Genomic DNA, 15,378 nt, shown 5'->3' on the forward strand with positions numbered 1-15,378 from the left:
ATTGCATGATCACTTTAACCAGCTAGCCATCCTGTTATAGGAGGAACCAGTTAGAAGCTATTTTCAAAGTAGCTGAGTAGATTTTATCTCAAGTTAGTGAGTAACAGTAGAGTTTTCCAGAACACTAAGAAATGTTTCTTTGACTGTTGGTGGTCTCATTAGTCATCCTATCCTATCCAGAGTCGTAAAACAACAAAAAATGGAAAAAAAAAAAAAAAAAAAAAAAAAACTTTTTATTTTATACATTTAAGACTCAAATTCAAATAATAGTTTGCTTAAAGCCCAAGAAACACTATTTACAATGTCCAATAGTGCCAACAAGTTTACAGTCAATACATATATACTGTTGTTTTAAGGTAACGACTAGCCGATGAAGACAGCAGAAGTAGAAAGGGGCCCCGAAAGACACCAACACTGGTGCAGGAAGGCCAACAGCCAAAACAAAGATGGATCATAGAAATATTCTCCTCATACTTCATAGAAAAAAATATGAGGGGTATGAGTTGGATGGTGTCGATAAAATACCATTACATACTGTACAAGCATGGTGTTCACACAGGGAAGGAAACAACCCAATTCAATGTTTGACAGTAAGGCAGTAAGGTAAGTGCAATACTTACTTAAAACCACCAAGGCATCCAGAAGACTTTGGGAAAGAGCGAATAAGAGAGAAAGAAAAACAAGAGAAAGTGTGTGTGTGTTTGTTAGTGTATATGTGTGTGAGGGAGAGCTATAGTGTGGCAACCAGTCCAGGATGTATCCTGCTATTTGTTCTATGACAGCTGAGATAGACCCTCTAATTGGTAGTTCTTTCACATATTGTCATAACACTTATTTATTACAACTGGCCAAAAAGACTCACGACTGATGTTCTTTCTATAATAAATGATTTAAATTGTTTCTTTAAAGAGTACTGAACTGGTGGCAGTATAGCCATTATGGAGTGATACAGAGGAATGCCCATAGGATAATGGCAGATTTTGTGTTTAAAAAACCAGGATTACGATGTAGAAAACATATTTTAAAGAATCAGGTAAATATTAGTGCATTACACTCTTAACTTCACGTTCAGCTGATATCTCTATACCTATATTCATAAATTAATTCATTCTAAATTACCCCTTTATTCAATGTCAACAAGGTGAGCAGTGTCTCTCGTTGACCGACAAACTGCTACATACATGAAACACAGTAGTTGGAACGGTGGTGTCCATGTATTCAACACTGCAGGCTAACATGGTGGTTTCCTCACACCGGCACCAGCTCCTGTGTATTTTTAATGGATTTATTCTAAGTTGATGAGAGTGCATCAATTTCACAGGACGTAATTACACATTAATCTATGACAGACTGTATCTTTAAAATAAAAATGTGTATAACAACACCAATGACAACAAACCCATGAAAATGATAGTAGTGCAAGTGATATGACACTGCAACAATTTTAGAAACGATTACAAAATTAATGTAAAGGACCAGACCTGACAACCACAAAGTGAAAAATACTGGCAGCAGCCAGTGCTACCTCACAGCCTCTTACGGTGTGTTCACACCGAACGCGATGGACGCGAACAAAAACGCCCCAAACGCCCTAATTTGACACGTGCACATTCGCGCCTCAACGCGTGTCCAAGAAAAATCCATCGCGTGTCAAAATATCATATTTTGACGCGCGTGAACCGGAAATGTGGGAGGAATGTGGGAGGAAGTTGTGCCGGACGGTTTCTTTGCAAGATGGCAGCTGTCGAGCTAGCGCTTGAAGAGAGAGTCTCCCTTCTAGAATAGAATAGAATAGCCTTTATTGTCATTGTACAGAGTACAACGAAATTGGAGTGCCACTCCCTTGGTGCAAGATTCAATAATAAATATAAATATAAAATATAAAAAGTGCAATAAAACAATCCTAAGTACTCAAACAATAGTAAGTACGATATATACAGGATAGCAGCATTAATATAATGACAGTATGAATAGCAGCATAATATAATGGCAGTGACGGTATGGTATAGCTAAGCAGGTTCAATTGTTTTTGTGCTTATTTACTACGCTGATAGCTCTGGGAAGGAAGCTATCCCTGAATCTGTTTGTCCTGGTTTTATGTGACCTGTACCGTTGGCCTGACGGTAATAGTTCAAACAGTTGGTTGCTGGGGTGAGAGTGGTCCTTGATGATATTGCCAGCTCTGCTGAGGTACCGAGAGTTTGCAGTGACCTCCAGGCTGGGCAGAGAGCAGACAGTGATCTTCTGGGGTGTGTTGATGACCCTCTACAGTACTTTCCTGTCCGCAGCTGAGCACCCTGCATACCATGTTGTTATGCCGTACGTTAGGATTCTGTCTATGGTGGCTCTGTAAAAGTTCACAAGCAGCCTCTCCTCCAGGTTGTTCCTCCTGAGCACTCTCAGAAAGTGGAGACGCTGCTGGGCCTTTTTTACCACCGCCATGGTATTTGCAGTCCAGGAGAGGTCATCAGAGATCTGCACGCCCAGAAACCTCATGGAGTGTACCCTCTCCACACAGTTCCCGTGAATGTAAAGTCTGCTCTGCCCTTCCTGAAGTCCAAGATAAGTTCTTTAGTTTTCGTGGTGTTCAGTTGGAGGTTGTTAACTGAACACCACTCAGTCAGTCTGTTGACCTCATCTCTGTAGTCCGACTCATCCCCCCTTGAGATGAGTCCAACCACTGTGGTGTCATCCGCGAACTTTATGATGGTGTTTGAGAGATGGGTAGGGGAGCAGTCAGATGTGTAAAGCGTAAACAGGAGGGGACTCAAAACACATCCTTGTGGAGACCCGGTGCTGAGTGTGATGGTGCTGGACAGGTGGGGGCCGAGTCTGACAGACTGTGGTCTATTTGTCAGGAAGTCCTTGATCCAGAGGCAGATGGGGGTGGAGAGTCCCAGGTGAGACAGTTTCTGGACCAGGATCTCCGGGATGATATGATTGAATGCTGAGCTAAAGTCCAGAAAGAGCATTCTCACATAGCTTCCTCGGTGCTCCAGGTGACTCAGCGCAGTGTGGAGCGCTATGGTGATAGCGTCCTCGGTGGAACGATTTGTCCTGTAGGCAAATTGGTGGGGGTCCAGAGTGGGAGGCAGACCGGCCCTGATGTGCTGACAGACCGGTCTCTCAAAGCACTTCATCACTACATGCGTAAGTGCAACAGGCCTGTAGTCATTTGGGCTGACCACAGCTGTCTTCTTGGCGATAGGGATGATGATGGAGGTTTTGAGGCAGGGCGGGACGGTGTTTGATGACAAGGAAAGGTTGAAGATTTTAGTGAAGACTCCGGTCAGTTCGTCAGCACATGCTCTGAGAACCTTTCCATGTATTCCATCAGGACCTGCCGCCTTCCTGGGATTCACTGACCTTAGAACACACCTCACTAGATGCTCCCTGAGTGTTAGTGTGCCAGTTCTGGGGGCGGGTGGAAGTGGTGTGACAGCTGAGGGCCTGGTCGTCTCAAAGCGGGCGAAGAAACGGTTTAGATCCTCAGCCAGCGAGGCATCAGTCCTAGATGTCGCCTGGTTATTGCTTCTGTAGTTGGTAATGTGATTGATCCCCTGCCACATTTTTCTGGGGTCGTTGTCAGCAAAGTGATCTTCGATCCTCCTCTTATAGGCAGCCTTAGCTTTCCTGATGCCTCTACTCAGGTCTGCCCTGGCCGCCCTATACGCAGCCCTGTCTCCTGGCTTGAAGGCAGTGTTGCGGCTTTTTAGGAGGGATTGCACTTCGCTATTCATCCAGGGTTTTTGATTTGGAAACACCCTGACCCTTTTGTTGACGGTGACATTGTCAACACAGTTCCTGATGTACGAGAATACAGTGTCCGTGTACTCCTGGAGGTTGTGGCTGGAGAATAAATCCCATACAGTTGTTGAGAAGCAGTCCTGCAGTTGAGAGAGGGCTCCTTCAGGCCAGGTTTTTATTGTCTTTGTCTGGGGCTTTGTTTTTCTCAGCAGGGGGGTGTAGGTGGGGGTGAGGGACATGCAGAGGTGGTCAGATCGAGCCAGGTGGGGGAGGGGTGTCTCTCTGAAAGCATGCCTGATGTTTGAATAGACATGGTCCAAAGTGTGTTCTCCTCTCGTAGCAAAGTCCACGAACTGGACAAATTTAGGAAGCACAGTCTTTAGGCACGCTTTGTTAAAGTCGCCGGCGACAATAAAAACCCCATCGGGGTGGGCAAGCTGTTGTTTGTTTATGGTGTTGAGCAAGAGGCTGAGAGCCGTGCCAACGTTAGCATCCGGCGGTATATAAACAGCTATCACAATAACTACTGTAAACTCCCTCGGGATGTAAAAAGGTCTGCACGAGACTGCCAGAACCTCTAAATCAGGAGAACAGTGTGTGTGAATGATCCTGCTGTTACAACACCACTCGTTATGCACGTAAACACATAGCCTCCTCTGCTTTTACCTGAGTTCCTGTTTCTGTCATGCCGGTGTAGCGTGCGGCCTGCTAACTCGACTGCAGTGTCGGGAATCAGCGGGTGAAGCCACGTCTCCGTGATAAGAATAATGCTGTAGTTACGTGAAAAGCTCGTGGTGGCTATCTGTAGCTCCAATTCATCCAATTTGTGGGTGATGGATCTGGCGTTCAATAGGAAAAGGCTCGGAAGTGCCGGCCGGTTCTCTATGTACTGTGGAGAGCAGAGCAGCGGCGTAAAAGACATCCTCGCCGTACCTGGGTCCATCGGGTCCTCCAGAGGCGTGAGCAGTTTGGTGAGTTTCACCATTTGCTCCAGGAGCTGCGCCTGGATGACGGCCGATTCCAGCGATATCGCCAACTTCCCCTCACCCAGTTTGAGGACCTGCTGTCCTGCGCTGGTCCAAGAATCGCACGCCTAGACACCAACTACAGGCGCTCAATCCCACCTGCAGAGCGCCTGTCCGTCTGCCTGAGGTTAGTAAAAGTATTTAATAAGGTAGTCCTTTATTGATACCTGTGCTAATATATGCTAAACCATCCATTTATACACTGCTAACATGGATGTGCTATGCTAACAGTGAATGCTCTCGGTGTTTACTGAAAGAAAAATGTGGTACGGAGACGACTGTTTATAATATTTCTAGTGATACTCAGAAGGTCTCATCAAGTCCCGATTTAATTCGATTTATGCTGTTATCAGTGTTTGCATTGATAGTATGGCTGTGGTGTCACATCAATGTATGCGCTCGGTGTTTGCTGATATCAAACTGTAGCATTAGGACCACTGAGTTAACCTTTGTAGTGATACTCACTCCTTTTTATTTAGACCTGGTTTAATTCTGGGATAGTTGAATATTTGTATATAATCCCTGCAGCTGTCAGACTCTATAGCAGGGGTCACAGCCTTTATTAAAACAGAGTTAGATAAAACTGTGAACAGTTTGGTTCATCTTTAGTTACATGTTTCTATCTTGATAAGCTATGTCTTATCACAGATTAATTTTTCAAAAATATTAATGATTTAAGCAAGGAAAGGGCTACATGTCAACATACAACTCTTTATTTCTATTAATGTCTTACTTCATTCCTACCTGATTGACATGTTTAGGAATTATGAGTGATTGGCACACTGTAGTTGTAAAAGTTTCTACCAATCAAATTATGATATGTTAAAGTTAAAACAAAACACAACTGTTTTAGATATTATCTAATATACATTTTGTAATTATCCTTATAATTACAAAATGTTTTATGTAAGATTTAAGTTTTGTGATTTAAATCTGACATCACAAAAGTATTTTGGAATTTGAATAATGTATTTTGTAACTGCAGTACACATAATACTGATTTTGAACAATTTTGTCCAGGTTCCTTGTCACCGGGGACTCCTTCACGACCAAGTGTTCAGTTACAGAGTTGGTGTGTCCACGGTGAGCCAGATCACCCCCCAGGTAGCGACGGCCATCTGGGACTGTCTAGTGGACGACTTCATGGCTGTGGCTTCACCTGGAGACTGGCGGTCAATCACAGAGGGATTCTAGGAGCGCTGGAACTTTCCTCTGTGCTGTGGAGCTCTGGATGGGAAGCACGTCGAGACAAAGGCACCCCATATATCATATAGGAGACACACACATTGATATACACTAAATATTTATTTCATTTCTTTTTTTGTGGTGCCCAAATTTATGCACCTGCTTGATTTTGTTTAAACAATTATTGCACACTTTTTGTAAATCCAGTAAACTTCTTTTCACTTCTCAAATATTACTGTGTGTGTCTCCTGTATGATATTTAACTGACATTTTTTATTGTAACAACCAACGATTTATACAGGAAAATAATGTCTATTAACAAGGTTGCCCAAACTTTTGCATCCCACTGTATTAGTATATTGTCACGGTCCTGGGTCGGTTCGACCCAGTATTTTGAGTTTCTTATGTTTTGGTTTATTTTTGCATTATGGATTAGTTCTTATTCTCTGGTGATACCATTTTGATTATAATTATATTCTGACTCTTTAGTTATCTGTTGATGATGACGACGATAATTATTTCTGGTTTAGGTTTTGTTATCTCGCCCTCGTGTTTGGTTTAGGTTGCCTGTGCTTAGTCTTCTCTGCCCGTATGTCCCTCTGTTTGCCCGTGACGTCATTATGCCTGTTTACGAGTCTGTGTCTCTGTCTGTCGTGTGCTTCCTGTTTTATTTTGTAGGTCTGTGTCCTATGTCAGTGCGTTCAGCTTTGTGCTCTCCCTGTCTCGTCAGTGTAATCAGCGTCAGCCGTGTCTCCCAGCTGTTTCCTCTTCGCTCCGTTCACCTCTTGTATTTAGTGCCTGTGTCTTCCCCTACTCTGTGATTACAATAAAATCTGGTTATTTGTTTTTCTCATTGTAGTTAAAATGTATATGCAGAAAACAAATAAACAAGAGCATTAGTTCAATGGGGAAAACAGAAGTCACTGATAAGCAAACATTAGTGTGTGTTTCTTTATTTAATGTTACTAATACACAGTTTTAACCAGTGTTGAACTAAGATCTTGTGTTAAAAAATATAAAAGAACAGTAGATGGCAGTGTGAGACTATACTATACTACTCTACTACTCTACTACCAACACTTCAGTGATGTTCATGTTTTTATTTGAACAGGCTAAAAATTGCCCTTTCTAGTTGTTTGATTTCTTCAAAAATCCTGCTGCCAGCATCGGCGACTACTTCACTGATTCGTATCAGATGATATAATGGTTTAAACTTCTCAGCTTCATCTCTGGCCTCATTTTCACACCAGGACTGAATCTCATGTCTTTCTTCCTCCAGTTCGCTCTCTCACTTCTCCTTTAACTTCTTCATGTCCAATTCTTTGTCCTCCCTCTCTGCCTCTCTCTCCTTCCTCTCCCTCTCTCTCTCAGCCTGGAGTTGTTTGTTGTATTTCTGTATCTCTTTCTTACAATGGGGCAAAAAAGTATTTAGTCAGCCACCGATTGTGCAAGTTCCCCCACTTAAAATGATGACAGAGGTCAGTAATTTGCACCAGAGGTACACTTCAACTGTGAGAGACAGAATGTGAAAAAAAAATCCATGAATTCACATGGTAGGATTTGTAAAGAATTTATTCGTAAATCAGGGTGGCAAATAAGTATTTGGTCACCTCAAACATGGAAAATCTCTGGCTCTCACAGACCTGTAACGTCTTCTGTAAGACGCTTTTCTGTCCCCCACTCATTACCTGTATGAATGGCACCTGTTTGAACTCATCATCTGCATAAAAGATACCTGTCCACAGCCTCAAACAGTCAGACTCCAAACTCCGCCATGGCCAAGACCAAAGAGCTTTCGAAGGACACCAGGAAAAGTATTGTAGACCTGCACCAGACTGGGAAGAGTGAATCTACAATAGGCAAGCAGCTTGGTGTGAAAAAATCAACTGTGGGAGCAATCATCAGAAAATGGAAGACATACAAGACCACTGATAATCTCCCACGATCTGGGGCTCCACGCAAGATCTCATCCCGTGGGGTCAAAATGATCATGAGAACGGTGAGCAAAGATCCCAGAACCACACGGGGGGACCTGGTGAATGACCTGCAGAGAGCTGGGACCAAAGTAACAAAGGTCACCATCAGTAACACACTACAACGGCAGGGAATCAAATCCCGCAGTGCCAGACGTGTTCCGCTGCTGAAGCCAGTGCATGTCCAGGCCCATCTGAAGTTTGCCAGAGAGCACATGGATGATACAGCAGAGGATTGGGAGAATGTCATGTGGTCAGATGAAACCAAAGTAGAACTTTTTGGTATAAACTCAACTCGTCGTTTTTGGAGGACGAAGAATACTGAGTTGCATCCCAAGAACACCATACCTACTGTGAAGCATGGGGGTGGAAACATCATGCTATGGGGCTGTTTTTCTGCCAAGGGGACAGGACGACTGATCCGTGTTAAGGACAGAATGAATGGGGCCATGTATCGTGAGATTTTGAGCCAAAACCTCCTTCCATCAGTGAGAACTTTGAAGATGAAACGAGGCTGGGTCTTCCAACATGACAATGATCCAAAACACACCGCCCGGGCAACAAAGGAGTGGCTCCGTAAGAAGCATTTGAAAGTCCTGGAGTGGCCTAGCCAGTCTCCAGACCTCAACCCCATAGAAAATCTGTGGCGGGAGTTGAAAGTCCGTGTTGCTCGGCGACAGCCCCAAAACATCACTGCTCTCGAGAAGATCTGCATGGAGGAATGGGCCAAAATACCAGCTACTGTGTGTGCAAACCTGGTAAAGACCTATAGTAAACGTTTGACCTCTGTTATTGCCAACAAAGGTGATGTTACAAAGTATTGAGTTGTATTTTTGTTATTGACCAAATACTTATTTTCCACCCTGATTTACGAATAAATTCTTTACAAATCCTACCATGTGAATTCATGGATTTTTTTTTCACATTCTGTCTCTCACAGTTGAAGTGTACCTCTGGTGCAAATTACTGACCTCTGTCATCATTTTAAGTGGGGGAACTTGCACAATCGGTGGCTGACTAAATACTTTTTTGCCCCACTGTATATCTTTCCCGTATTTCTCTCTCCATTTTTTCAATTTTTTCTCGTATTTCTTCTTCTTTCTCTCTCAGGATGCGTTGTTTGTCCTCTTCAATTGCCCTCTCAGCCCCTTGGAACATCTCGTTGGTGTAGTGGCTTCCTCCGTTCTTCTGGACTATCTCTCTGATCTTCTGGATCAGCTCAGTGACCTGAGAGCGCTCCTTCAGTTTATTGTTGAAGACGTGGTACTGACCGTTACATCTGGCCACGAGTTCCTGCAGGTCTGGGCTTTCTTCTAAGAACTCTTCAATAGTGGTGCCTTCAAGTTCTCAGTTCTTCATGTTCTCAGTGTCGCTGGTTAATTTTATAATTTTATTAATATAATTCTGGAAAATACAAAATATTAAATTACAGGTTGAATAGTATCTTAGCTTCTCACAGTTATTTATCTAGTACTGCATCACATTCTGATCAAACTACTGCCACAAGCTAAATGTCCACATTCTCACCTGTAGATTTTAAAGATCTGTAAGAAATTAAGCATCAGTTAAAGCCTTGCACCTCTCTACTTCCCCCCATCAAAACAAAACTATTTAAACCTGTATCTCATTGTTTTACAAATCATTTAGTAAATATTATCAACAGCTCTCTACAGTCTGGTATTTTCCCTGTTTCTCTCACATGTGCAGTAATCACATTACTACTTAATATAATGGAATTAGCACCAGAGGAAGGCGATGCAGAGAGTGACAAAAACTTAACTCAAGGCACACAAGACCTTTGGTGGACGGGACTAAATCTTGGGCCTCTGTCTTCTGGGGTGGGCACGCTGTTGTCACCAGGATGTGTGACCTCAGACCTTCAGTACTCTTGGACAGGTGGTCAACATTCGGGGAAGACAAGAAGTAGAAGTACTTTCAAGATGCAACTCCACTGAGGGCACAGACAGCTTACACTGAGATCAGAGAGCTCAGAATTTCAAAAAGCATCTGAAACAGCTCAGGTTTGGAAAGAAAGCTTTTAGATGTTTTAAGTAAAAATTATTTAAGCATTGTAGTGGGTTTTACGTGACATATATATATTGCTAGCTCTGTGATAAATTGGCAGCTTGCTGGGGGTGTACCCTGCCTTTGTCTCCTTGTGGCAGCTGGGATGGACTAACACCCTTTGCTGCCATCAATTGGATACAATGTATTCCAATTATGCTATCTGAATGTTTACAAACTCAAAGTATGTAATGAAAGTGTAAGTGATGACCAGTTCACAAATGTAGAAAGTAGACATAAAAAGTAATTGTACTATTTAAACCTAACACATGAGTACAGCTACATGTGGTCTGAAAAACAGCAGGTTTGTCACATTCCCATATCTAATTCGGGTATTTTAAGGGAGGCTGGAGGCACTGAAAGGCTCCCCTACCTGTCCCAGCTGAATCAAAGCAGAAGCAGAAAGGTTTCTGGGTTGCAGGATCAATTTAACCAGCTAGCCATCCTGTTATGGGAGGAACCAGTTAGAAGGTATTTTCAAAGCAGCTGAGTAGATTTTATCTCAAGTCAGTGAGTAACAGTAGAGTTTTGCAGAACACTAAGAAAGATTTATTTGACTGTTGATGGTCTCATTAGTCATCATATCCACTGTCCAGAGTCTTAAAACAACAAGAATGTAAACCCAAAAAACCCCTTTTGTTTTATACATTTAAGACTCAAATTCGAATTATAGATTCGACTAGCAGGTGAAGACAACAAAAGCAGAAAGGGGCCATGAAAGACACCAATGCTGGTGCAGGAAGGCCAAAGGCCAGAACAAATATGGACCATTGAAATATTCTCCTCGTAGAAAGAAGTATGAGGAGTACAAGTAGGATGGTGTCGATAAAATACAATTACGTAGTGGACAAGCATGGTGCGGACACAGGGAAGAAAACAAAACCAATTCACACAGGTGGGTAAACAGAACACTCAAGAGATCCATTCAAAACAGAATGAAAGAAATGGAAGAAACACCTAAAATAATACATAAAAGGCCATGAAAGGAGGAAGTTCAGGAGGAACAGGGTCAGGTCTGGGGCAAAATGTCGCAACAGAGTAATTGTTGGAGTGAGTTTGATAAAAGTTGTCATTGTTGTGCTTAAAACTGTAAACCTTGTCCTGAACTGCATGTTCAGATATTTTTCTGTTCCTCCCCTATATCTAGGATGGTGGGGGATGCTATTAACTATAGTGTTTAACTGCAGGCACATTGCATGTAAGAGTCTGGTTTCCTTATTTGGTAAGGAATGTTTACTTCCTGCCATTTATGGGCTCACCTATGCTTGTATATGGTGAACCATTTAGAGGAGTTAAGACATATACGGGTGGGGGGAGATGACCTTTTGATAACTAGGGATGTGGTTAAACGACCAGGAACCAGGAAGTCACGTATTCAGAGACACATACGCACACACACACACACACACACACACACACATAAACAATCACTCACATGCTCGCACGTGCATATACACACACACACAGTGCCTTAGCCTTTACAATGGGCGACTGTGTAATTGTGTTCACTGAACACTGAAAACACCTAAACATGAGAGGTTTTTGGACAAAGTTGGTGTTTTTTCCATTGATTAAGCACTACTTCCAGCCAAGAGTGATACGATAAATCCCCTATAGCTGCAGAAAAGGCTAACATTGTTATCTTTTTACAAAAAAACAGCTGAACATGAGAGGTTTTTGGACCAATTTTGTGTTCTCCGTTCTTTAAGCACCGGTTCAAGTGTTGTGCCCTTAAACAGGGGAAATAGTGAGGAGAGGTGAAAGAACGGCACAGACACGCAGCTCTCACTCTCACTCGTCTAGGGCTGTGTTCTTTCTCCTCTGCTCTTCTCCCTGTACACCAACTGCTGCACCTCCACCCACCAGTCTGTCAAGCTAATCAAGTTTGCAGATGACACCACCGTTATTGGGCTCATCTCGGACGGGGATGAGTCTGCCTACAGGAGGGAGGTTGAACGTCTGGTGTCCTGGTGCAGCCACAACAACCTGGTGCTAAATGCCCAGAAGACAGTGGAAATTATTGTGGACTTCAGGAAGCACACAGCCCCACTCCCCCCCATCATCCTGACTGACACCCCCATCACCTCTGTGGACTCATTCCGCTTCCTGGGTACCACCATCACCCATGACCTGAAGTGGGAGCCCACCATCACCTCCGTCATCAAGAAAGCCCAGCAGAGGATGTACTTCCTGAGGCAGCTGAAGAAATTCAACCTGCCAACACGGACGATGATGCAGTTCTACACTGCAATCATCGAGTCCATCCTCACCTCCTCCATCACCGTGTGGTACGCTGGAGCCACTATCAGGGACAAACAGAGACTGCAGCGTGTTGTGCGCTCTGCTGAGAAGGTGATTGGCTGCAGACTCCCATCTCTGCAGGACCTGTACACCTCCAGGACATTGCGGCGTGCAGCTCGGATCTCAGCTGACCCTTCTCACCCTGGACACAGTCTGTTTGACCTGCTCCCCTCAGGCAGGAGGCTCCGGTCTATTCGCACCAGAACCTCTCGCCATAAGAACAGTTTCTTCCCCTCTGCTGTTGGACACATGAACAATAACCATATGACTGTCCCCGCCACTAACACATGAACCCTACGCTGTGTCACTGCATCATTCCATGTTTGGCACTGATCACCACCTGCACTCATGTATATATCTTTCTACGCAGCACTTTTAATTCTTATTCTCATGTACCGTATTTTCACGACCATAAGGCGCACTGTGCTAAAAGGCGCAGTCTCAGTTATGTGTGCCCTTACTGTATTTAACACACACATAAGGCGCACTGGACCATAGGGCGCATACAAGTACCGTATGCGTATTTAAAAATAAAGCGGGAGCAAACCTGAATTCGGTACCTTACTCACATTTCTATTGCCGGTAATCGTCATCATCAACAACACACATACAAGTGTGCATATTTAAAAATAAAGCAGGAGCAAAACAAAGTTTGGTACTCACATTTTTATCATCAATCAAACCCATCGAAGTCCTCATCCTCTGTGTCTGAATTGAACAGCTGCGCTAAATCTCCATCAAACATTCCAGGTTCACTTTCTTCACTGTCAGAGACACTTTCCGTGCCGTGCGGCTCCTCGGAAATGATGCCGGCTTTTGCGAAAGCTCGAACAACAGTGCCAGCAGCCATGTTAGCCCAAGCATCTACAATCCATTGGCAAATTGTGGCGTAACTCGCCCGGTGCTGCCTTCCACTCTTGGTGAAACTGTGGTCTCCATCGGTCATCCATCGCTGGATGTGTTTGTTGCCGATGTGTTTGCTGCAGTAGGAGCGGAAGATGGCCAGCTTTTCCTTATAATCCGCTGGAAGTTGCTGCGCTACCGTAGTCCTGGTCCGGATGGAAAAATGGCACCGTTTCATAAAAAGTGAAAGTGAAACTGCTTTTAGCCGAATGGTGACCGTCGAAACGCTTCTCCCGCTCGTTCTTTGCTCGATGATCGCCTTATGTCCGCGGAAACTCAGCTGCGTATTCTTGACCTGTCGGAGCTTGTTTTCCAGCTTCCTCTACTTGCGAACCATCGATTCATTAACCTTAAATTCTCTTGCCGCTGCTCGATTTCCATGTTCCTCCGCGTAGCTGATGGCCTTCAGTTTAAACTGTGCTTCGTAAGCGTGTCTCTTTGCCATTTTCAGGGTTGTTAAAACAACGATGTCCTGCATAACGCACATACCTGTTCTTTTATACAGGTATGTGCGATTGTCCCGGTATATACAATCAACGCCCATACTTCACCCTTTAACGTTCTCATGGTGTTCTCTACTACGTCCTCCTTACAACACATAGGGCGCACTGCGCTATAGGGCGCGCCGCACTTTTTGAAGAAAATCTAAGACTTTTAAGTGCGCCTTATGGTCGTGAAAATACGGTATATATCTCATGTATATCTCATGCACATATCTTTCTACGTAGCACTTTTAATTCTTATTCCTACTTTTATTTTTTCATGTCTATTTAAGTGCTATTTATGACACTATGTTTGCACTGAAGCACCGCAGCAATTTCCTAATGTTGTAAACCTGCTCAACATTTGGCAATAAACCCCATTCTGATTCTGATTCTGTATTGAGTCTCAGAAGCAATACAACCAAAACAATATTCTTATGGATGCACTCAGTCTCAGGACAACTGTATCCAAACTAAGTCACTATTGTTCGCTGCATTAGCTGATGAGAATACTTTAGATAACATGAACTGTAGCATTAGACAAAAACATATTTTTAACTCGCACATGTTAGCTGACACAGTCACTAACTTTCCACAGCAATGAAATAATACTTTAAGTACTGCATGTCTTTCAGTAGTTAACTTATACGGATAGTAACAGAAAAATCTTCACACAATATGGCGGAGCAATAGCGAAAACTAGCATATGCAGCAACAGAGATTAACTGGAACTTCTCAGCAAAATAGTCTGCAATTCACATCTTCCGCTACAATGAACAATGATAACAATGTAATAATCAACAGTAACAGATTTGTGCATGACAGTTACCTTAAACTGGGGAAATAGTGAGGAGAGGTGAAAGAACGGCACAGACACGCAGCTCTCACTCTCACTCGTCTGTATTGAGTGAAGGAGGAAGCGCGCGAACCCACCTACTGGAGCCCTGAGGCATTAACAATGGATTGACGCACAATCAACCCAGGCAAAACTTTCACTACTTATCTCCCTCTATATTCCCACTGCATATTCTATTCGAAAACAGTCAAAGCAACAAATAAAACATTAATAAGGGCATGACATGAAATGTAAGGAACAGAGATGTACAACTTCAAAACTAATCAAATTTATGATCCACCACACAAGCACCGTTTAAGCACTGGTGTGAGAGGTTGAAGGACTACTGCATATAAAACTGTTCAGTTAATACTAATTCATATCAGTTGATATAAGGATGAAAATAATGTAAATATGGTAAAAAAGTGGTTAAGAGTTTATTATTTTTCATGTTATATTAATGGCTTTCATGTTATTTAAGAGAACTGCAATCTATACATCAGTGATCGGCTAGTAAGCCTTTTCTGGGATCGATTAGTAGTGTCTCTATTCTCCACTAGGGGGCTTTCGCACGTTCTCCTCACTGCAATAAACTGCTGCATGAGAGACGCAAGTCATAATCACTCTCGTGATTCTTTTCCCCCTGTTTACAGGTAAAAGTGTTTAAAAGTTGATATATTTCCAATGTGTACACTGTTAAGATATTTAAGAGGTAATCCTTCATTGTTTTGTAAGCGTTAGAAGCATTACATTGCAGTTTTGTGCACATATACGTGGCGGTTTTGGGCTGTGTTTTGTACTGTGTAATGGCCATTAAGATAACGGCAGGAGCTAAAAACGCCGCGATTGTCAGCCATTTTATC

Source organism: Copadichromis virginalis, linkage group LG18 (genome assembly GCF_057382275.1).
Source record: "Copadichromis virginalis isolate Kocher_CV1m ecotype Utaka linkage group LG18, C_Virginalis_male_GT1.1, whole genome shotgun sequence".
Classification (NCBI taxonomy): Eukaryota; Metazoa; Chordata; class Actinopteri; order Cichliformes; family Cichlidae; genus Copadichromis; species Copadichromis virginalis.